The sequence below is a fragment of the Cryptomeria japonica genome, unplaced genomic scaffold (genome assembly GCF_030272615.1).
Source record: "Cryptomeria japonica unplaced genomic scaffold, Sugi_1.0 HiC_scaffold_326, whole genome shotgun sequence".
In the NCBI taxonomy this organism is placed as follows: Eukaryota; Viridiplantae; Streptophyta; class Pinopsida; order Cupressales; family Cupressaceae; genus Cryptomeria; species Cryptomeria japonica.
In genome coordinates this window covers 138,823-147,358 of record NW_026729148.1, presented here as the reverse complement: position 1 = coordinate 147,358, position 8,536 = coordinate 138,823, and the positions used below count along the sequence as shown (strand labels likewise).

The following is an 8,536-nucleotide window of genomic DNA, read 5'->3' as shown; positions in this document are numbered from 1 at the left end:
CCACCACGGTGCGCAACGCCGGTGCGAACCCGGGAGCGCCCCGATGTGTGCTCCAAGGTGCGGCGTGCACGAAGCCGGACCCCGGTTTGCCCCGGGTGCGCACCTCGCGTGCACCTTGGTGCGCACACCTTGGCTGGGTTGCGCGGCCTGGTGGGCACCATGGTGCGCACCAAGGAGCGCTCCGAAGTGTGCTCCAAGGTGCGGCGTGCACGAAGTCCTAGCCCGGTTTGCCCCGGGTGCGCACCTTCGCCGCGGTGGGCACCATGGCGTGCACGAAGTCGGAGCCCGGTTTGCCCCGGGTGCGCACCTCGCGTGCACCTTCGCCGGGGTGGGCACCTCGGCTGGGTTGCGCGCCCTGGTGCGCACCAAGGAGCGCTCCGAAGTGTGCTCCAAGGTGCGGCGTGCACGAAGTCGGAGCCCGGTTTGCCCCGGGTGCGCACCTTCGCCGCGGTGGGCACCCTGGTGCGCACCATGGCGTGCACGAAGTCGGAGCCCGGTTTGCCCCGGGTGCGCACCTCGCGTGCACCTTCGGCGGGGTTGCGCGCCCTGGTGCGCACCAAGGAGCGCTCCGAAGTGTGCTCCAAGGTGCGGCGTGCACGAAGTCGGAGCCCGGTTTGCCCCGGGTGCGCACCTCGCGTGCACCTTCGGCGGGGTTGCGCGCCCTGGTGGGCACCATGGTGCGCACCAAGGAGCGCTCCGAAGTGTGCTCCAAGGTGCGGCGTGCACGAAGTCGGAGCCCGGTTTGCCCCGGGTGCGCACCTCGCGTGCACCTTCGCCGCGGTGGGCACCATGGCGTGCACGAAGTCGGAGCCCGGTTTGCCCCGGGTGCGCACCTCGCGTGCACCTTCGCCGGGGTGGGCACCTCGGCTGGGTTGCGCGCCCTGGTGCGCACCAAGGAGCGCTCCGAAGTGTGCTCCAAGGTGCGGCGTGCACGAAGTCGGAGCCCGGTTTGCCCCGGGTGCGCACCTCGCGTGCACCTTGGCGCGGTGGGCACCATGGCGTGCACGAAGTCGGAGCCCGGTTTGCCCCGGGTGCGCACCCCGCGTGCACCTTCGCCGGGGTGGGCACCTCGGCTGGGTTGCGCGCCCTGGTGCGCACCAAGGAGCGCTCCGAAGTGTGCTCCAAGGTGCGGCGTGCACGAAGTCGGAGCCCGGTTTGCCCCGGGTGCGCACCTCGCGTGCACCTTCGCCGCGGTGGGCACCTTGGCTGGGTTGGGCACCATTGAGCGCTCCGAAGTGTGCTCCAAGGTGCGCACCATGGCCCTCCAAGGTGCGCAGCATGGCGTGCACGAAGTCGGAGCCCGGTTTGCCCCGGGTGCGCACCTCGCGTGCACCTTCGCCAGGGTGGGCACCTCGGTGCGCACACCTTCTCAATGTTTTCTTGCCTTTTCTGGAAATTGGTGAAGGCAGCGCATCAAAGGTGCGCACCTCGGTGTGCTCCGAGGTGCGAACCCGAGAGCGCTCCGAGGTGCCCACGAAGTCGAAAGTCGGGTTAATTGCATTGTTTTCCCCGGGTGCGCTCCGAGGTGCGCAACATCGGTGCGCACCAAGGAGGGCTCCGAAGTGTGCTCCAAGGTGCGCACGATTCGGAGCTCGGTTTGCCCGGGGTGCGCACACCTTGGCTGGGTTGCGCACCCTTTGTGCGCTCCAAGGTGCGCACGAAGTCGGAGCTCGGTTTGCCCCGGGTGCGCACCTTCGCCAGGGTGCGCACCTTGATGCGCACGCCTTGGCTGGGCTGCGCACCTTGGTGGGCGCCATGGTGCGCACCTTTCGTGCGCTCCAAGGTGCGCACGAAGTCGGAGCTCGGTTTGCCCCGGGTGCGCACCTTGGTGGGCGCCATGGTGCACTCCGAGGTGCCCAAGATTGGTGCGCACCAAGGAGCGCTCCGAAGTGCGCTCCAAGGTGCGCAGGTGCGCGCGAAGTCGAAAGTTGGGTTAATTGTCCGGTTTGCCTCGGGTGCGCACCTTGCGTGCACCTTCGCCAGGGTGGGCGCCTTGGTGCGCACACCTTGGCTGGGCTGCGCACCCGGGCGCGCACACCTTGGCACCCGCGTTTCCTTCATTTTAAATTTTTTTTTTTTACAATCTCTCAAGTGGGAAATTCTATAATCTCAACTTTTTTTGCCTTTTCAGGAAACTTTTGAATGGAGCGCATCATTGGTGCGCTCCGAAGTGTGCTCCAAGGTGCGCACCTCTGGTGTGCTCCAAAGCTCTCTCCAGCTGCGTGCACCTGCCCCGGTCGCGCACCCGGCCCCGCCCAGCTTCGCTCACCTGTCCCGGGCGTCTGGTGCGGAACCTTAGAGTAAGAAACATCACCGTGCACCTTGGCCAACGTGCGCGACTCGACCGAGCGCGCACTGGCCGAGGTGCACACCGATTTCACCTGGGTGCGCGCGCAGCACCTCGGGCGCACCGGGGTGCGCGCACAACGCCCGGGTTGCACCGTGGCCTGTGTGCTCGGGGCGCCTCGGGTGCGCGCTCGGTGTCGCCCCCGCGCGCGCGGTAGTGCGGGCAGCGCACCCCGGCCCGGCCCGGCCCCGACGAGAACGCAAACGGGCAAAAGGTTTATTCAAATAGCATTGCGACGCCCGGCGAAAAACTAAAAAAGGGTGCAACACCGGGACTTCCCGGGAGGTCACCCATCCCAGTACTACTCCGGCCCAAGCGCGCTTAACTGCGGAGTTCTGATGGGATCCGGTGCACTAACGCTGGTATGATCGCACCCGTTATGAGCTTGTCGCAGTGTGTACTTAGCAAACCGCGACCCACGTGCGAATCCACCCCGGCCACCCACCCCCGTCGAGGTGCACACCCTCCCTCGCGAAGTGCGCCCCGTTCGCCAAGTGTGAGCCCTGCCCGGGTGCGCGCACCTTGCTAGGGCGTCGGGTGTGCACCCGGCCCGGCCTACGTGCGTGCACCTGGACGGGGCGTCGTGTGCGTGCAGTGTCCCGTCTGCAACGCGGTGCCCACACACCACCTCGGGCGCAACGACCTGCGCTCACATGTGGGCCGAGTGCACCTTGGTGCATGTTCGGGGCGCCTCGGGTGCACGCTCGATCTTGCCCCGGTGCACCAAGGCGCTCGGTTTGCCCCGGGTGCGCACTTGGTGCAAGGTGGGCACCCAAAATAGGGATCAAGCACCAAAACACAAGTTTCGGGATGCAAAATGGGACCCAAGGACCACAAATGCGTTCCAAGACCCATGATGGGTCCACGAGAACAAAAATGTGTTCCGAGACTTAATAAACAAATATTGGGTTTTAGGAGAAGAAACATGCTCTGATGCCCAAAACGAGAATCGACCCCGAAAAGGCCACAGGCCAAAAGTGGGATGCGAGACAAAAAAAAATGGGACCCGAGGACCAAAATTGGGTTCCCAGGTCGAAGACAGGGCAACCGGACAAGAAACGACCTCTAAGGCTCGAAATGAGTCCCGACGACTAAAACTTGACAAGAAGCACCCATCAGGCACCCAACTCGACACCCATGGGATGCCGACCCACCCGGGCTTCCACCTAGCACACCTTGGCACCCACCCACCCTCGCACCCAACCTCGCACCCAACTTAGCACCTTTGAACCCACATTGGCACTCACCCTGACCCTGGCACCTTGGAACCCACATTGGCACTCACCTTGACCCTGGCACCCACCTTTGCACTCACCTTGGGACCCACCCTGGCTCCCACCTCGGCACCCACCCAGACACCCACCTTGGTTCCTTGGCACCCACCTTGGATCCTTGGCACCCACCCCGACACCCACCTTGGCACGCAACTTGGCTACTTGCCACCCACCTTGGCTCCTTGACGCCCACCCCGACAACCACCCCGTGACCTACCCTGGCTAGGGTTGGTGCACACCCACCCTGGTGCCCACCTTGGCACCCACCCCATGACCCACCTTGGCACGCACCTTAGTACCCACCCCGTTACCCACCCTAGGACCCACCCCGTGACCCACCTTGGCCAGGGTGGGTGCCTTGGTGCGCACAACTTGCCTGGGCTGCACACCAGGGCGGGCTCAAGATGGCACCCGCGTTCCGTTTTTTTCACTATCTTTCAAAACGGAAATTTTAAAATCTCGTTTTTTTTTTTTTTTTGCCTTTTCTGGAAATTAGTGAAGGCAGCGCATCAAAGGTGCGCAATGCTGGTGCGAACCCGGGAGCGCTCCGATGTGTGCTCCAAGGTGCGGCGTGCACGAAGTCCGAGCCCGGCTTGCCCCGGGTGCGCACCTCGCGTGCACCTTCGCCGGGGTGAGCACCTTGGCTGGGTTGCGCGCCCTGGTGCGCACCAAGGAGCGCTCTGAAGTGTGCTCCAAGGTGCGGCGTGCACGAAGTCGGAGCTCGGTTTGCCCCGGGTGTGCACCTCGGGTGCGCACCTCGCGTGCACCTTCGCTGCGGTGGGCACCTTGGCTGGGTTGCGCGCCTTGGTGGGCACCATGCAGTGCACGAAGTCGGAGCCCGGTTTGCCCCGGGCGCGCACCTCCGCCAGGGTGGGCACCTTGGTGCGCACAACTTGCCTGGGCTGCGCACCAGGAAGGGCTCAAGATGGCACCCGCGTTCCGTTTTTTTCACTATCTTTCAGAACGGAAATTTTAAAATATCGTTTTTTTTTGCCTTTTCTGGAAATTAGTGAAGGCAGCGCATCAAAGGTGCGCAACGCTGGTGCGAACCTGGGAGCGCTCCGATGTGTGCTCCAAGGTGCGGCGTGCACGAAGTCGGAGCCCGGTTTGCCCCGGGTGCGCCCTGGTGGGCACCATGGTGCGCACCAAGGAGCGCTCCGAAGTGTGCTCCAAGGTGCGGCCTGCACGAAGTCGGAGCCCGGTTTGCCCCGGGCGTGCACCGCGGGTGGGCACCTTGGTGCGCATGCCTTGCCTGGGCTGCGCACCAGGGCGGGCTCAAGATGGCACCCGCGTTCCGTTTTTTTCACTATCTTTCAAAACGGAAATTTTAAAATCTCATTTTTTTTTGCCTTTTCTGGAAATTAGTGAAGGCAGCGCATCAAAGGTGCGCACCTCGCTGCCCACCACGGTGCGCAACGCCGGTGGGCACCCGGGAGTGCTTCGAAGTGTGCTCCAAGGTGCTGCGTGCACGTTGTCGGAGCCCGGTTTGCCCCGGGTGCGCACCTCGCGTGCACCTTCGTCGGGGTGGGCACCTTGGCTGGGTTTGCCCCGGCTGCGCTCCGAAGCGGGGTTATTGGAGCGCCGCCTCTTTTTTTGTCGGAGCGTTTGGTGGGGTTTCTCGCATTGGCTCTTCCCAGGCCCGGTTGCCACCCTGGCGCGCACGAAGTCGGAAGTAGGGTTAATTGCCCGGGTGCGCACCTTTGCCAGGGTGGGCACCTTACCTGGGCTGTGCACCAGGGCGGGCTCAAGATGGCACCCGCGTTCCGTTTTTTTCACTATCTTTCAAAACGGAAATTTTAAAATCTCCTCTTTTTTTTGCCTTTTCTGGAAATTAGTGAAGGCAGCGCATCAAAGGTGCGCACCTCGCTGCCCACCTTGGTGTGCTCTGAGGTGCGCACCCGGGAGCGCTACGAAGTGTGCTCCAAGGTGCGGCGTGCACGTTGTCGGAGCCCGGTTTGCCCCGGGTGCGCACCTCGCCTGCACCTTGGCCGGGGTGGGCACCCTGGCTGGGTTTGCCCAGGGTGCGCTCCGAAGCGGGGTTACTGGAGCGCCCCCTCTTTTTTTGTCAGAGCGTTTGGTGGGGTTTCTCGCATTGGCTCTTCCCAGGCCCGGTTGTTGGGTGCGCTCCCACCCTGGCGCGCGCGAAGTTGGAAGTTGGGTTAATTGCCCGGGCGCGCACCTTCGCCAGGGTGGGCACCTTGGTGCGCACACCTTGGCTGGGCTGCGCACCAGGGCGGGCTCAAGATGGCACCAGCATTCCCTTTTTCTCACTATCTTTCAAAACGGAAATTTTAAAATCTCGTTTTTTTTTGCCTTTTATGGAAATTAGTGAAGGCATCGCATCAAAGGTGCGCACCTCGCTGCCCACCTTGGTGTGCTCCGAGGTGCCCACCACGGTGCGCTCCGAGGTGCCCACCACGGTGCGCAACGCCGGTGCGAACCCGGGAGCGCCCCGATGTGTGCTCCAAGGTGCGGCGTGCACGAAGCCGGACCCCGGTTTGCCCCGGGTGCGCACCTCGCGTGCACCTTGGTGCGCACACCTTGGCTGGGTTGCGCGGCCTGGTGGGCACCATGGTGCGCACCAAGGAGCGCTCCAAAGTGTGCTCCAAGGTGCGGCGTGCACGAAGTCCTAGCCCGGTTTGCCCCGGGTGCGCACCTTCGCCGCGGTGGGCACCATGGCGTGCACGAAGTCGGAGCCCGGTTTGCCCCGGGTGCGCACCTCGCGTGCACCTTCGCCGGGGTGGGCACCTCGGCTGGGTTGCGCGCCCTGGTGCGCACCAAGGAGCGCTCCGAAGTGTGCTCCAAGGTGCGGCGTGCACGAAGTCGGAGCCCGGTTTGCCCCGGGTGCGCACCTTCGCCGCGGTGGGCACCCTGGTGCGCACCATGGCGTGCACGAAGTCGGAGCCCGGTTTGCCCCGGGTGCGCACCTCGCGTGCACCTTCGGCGGGGTTGCGCGCCCTGGTGCGCACCAAGGAGCGCTCCGAAGTGTGCTCCAAGGTGCGGCGTGCACGAAGTCGGAGCCCGGTTTGCCCCGGGTGCGCACCTCGCGTGCACCTTCGGCGGGGTTGCGCGCCCTGGTGGGCACCATGGTGCGCACCAAGGAGCGCTCCGAAGTGTGCTCCAAGGTGCGGCGTGCACGAAGTCGGAGCCCGGTTTGCCCCGGGTGCGCACCTCGCGTGCACCTTCGCCGCGGTGGGCACCATGGCGTGCACGAAGTCGGAGCCCGGTTTGCCCCGGGTGCGCACCTCGCGTGCACCTTCGCCGGGGTGGGCACCTCGGCTGGGTTGCGCGCCCTGGTGCGCACCAAGGAGCGCTCCGAAGTGTGCTCCAAGGTGCGGCGTGCACGAAGTCGGAGCCCGGTTTGCCCCGGGTGCGCACCTCGCGTGCACCTTGGCGCGGTGGGCACCATGGCGTGCACGAAGTCGGAGCCCGGTTTGCCCCGGGTGCGCACCCCGCGTGCACCTTCGCCGGGGTGGGCACCTCGGCTGGGTTGCGCGCCCTGGTGCGCACCAAGGAGCGCTCCGAAGTGTGCTCCAAGGTGCGGCGTGCACGAAGTCGGAGCCCGGTTTGCCCCGGGTGCGCACCTCGCGTGCACCTTCGCCGCGGTGGGCACCTTGGCTGGGTTGGGCACCATTGAGCGCTCCGAAGTGTGCTCCAAGGTGCGCACCATGGCCCTCCAAGGTGCGCAGCATGGCGTGCACGAAGTCGGAGCCCGGTTTGCCCCGGGTGCGCACCTCGCGTGCACCTTCGCCAGGGTGGGCACCTCGGTGCGCACACCTTCTCAATGTTTTCTTGCCTTTTCTGGAAATTGGTGAAGGCAGCGCATCAAAGGTGCGCACCTCGGTGTGCTCCGAGGTGCGAACCCGAGAGCGCTCCGAGGTGCCCACGAAGTCGAAAGTCGGGTTAATTGCATTGTTTTCCCCGGGTGCGCTCCGAGGTGCGCAACATCGGTGCGCACCAAGGAGGGCTCCGAAGTGTGCTCCAAGGTGCGCACGATTCGGAGCTCGGTTTGCCCGGGGTGCGCACACCTTGGCTGGGTTGCGCACCCTTTGTGCGCTCCAAGGTGCGCACGAAGTCGGAGCTCGGTTTGCCCCGGGTGCGCACCTTGATGCGCACGCCTTGGCTGGGCTGCGCACCTTGGTGGGCGCCATGGTGCGCACCTTTCGTGCGCTCCAAGGTGCGCACGAAGTCGGAGCTCGGTTTGCCCCGGGTGCGCACCTTGGTGGGCGCCATGGTGCACTCCGAGGTGCCCAAGATTGGTGCGCACCAAGGAGCGCTCCGAAGTGCGCTCCAAGGTGCGCAGGTGCGCGCGAAGTCGAAAGTTGGGTTAATTGTCCGGTTTGCCTCGGGTGCGCACCTTGCGTGCACCTTCGCCAGGGTGGGCGCCTTGGTGCGCACACCTTGGCTGGGCTGCGCACCCGGGCGCGCACACCTTGGCACCCGCGTTTCCTTCATTTTAAATTTTTTTTTTTTACAATCTCTCAAGTGGGAAATTCTATAATCTCAACTTTTTTTGCCTTTTCAGGAAACTTTTGAATGGAGCGCATCATTGGTGCGCTCCGAAGTGTGCTCCAAGGTGCGCACCTCTGGTGTGCTCCAAAGCTCTCTCCAGCTGCGTGCACCTGCCCCGGCCGCGCACCCGGCCCCGCCCAGCTTCGCTCACCTGTCCCGGGCGTCTGGTGCGGAACCTTAGAGTAAGAAACATCACCGTGCACCTTGGCCAACGTGCGCGACTCGACCGAGCGCGCACTGGCCGAGGTGCACACCGATTTCACCTGGGTGCGCGCGCAGCACCTCGGGCGCACCGGGGTGCGCGCACAACGCCCGGGTTGCACCGTGGCCTGTGTGCTCGGGGCGCCTCGGGTGCGCGCTCGGTGTCGCCCCCCGCGCGCGCGGTAGTGCGGGCAGCGCACCC

General features: G+C 64.9%; 1 non-coding gene across 1 annotated transcript; it reads right to left on the bottom strand.

Annotated features, from left to right (window-relative positions):
* Positions 1 to 2,604: 2,604 nt before the first annotated feature.
* On the bottom strand, positions 2,605 to 2,723 carry LOC131870426 (5S ribosomal RNA). The gene has a single exon (XR_009368737.1). It is a non-coding gene; the product is annotated as a 5S ribosomal RNA (ribosomal RNA).
* Between the last annotated feature and the right edge of the window lie 5,813 nt (positions 2,724 to 8,536).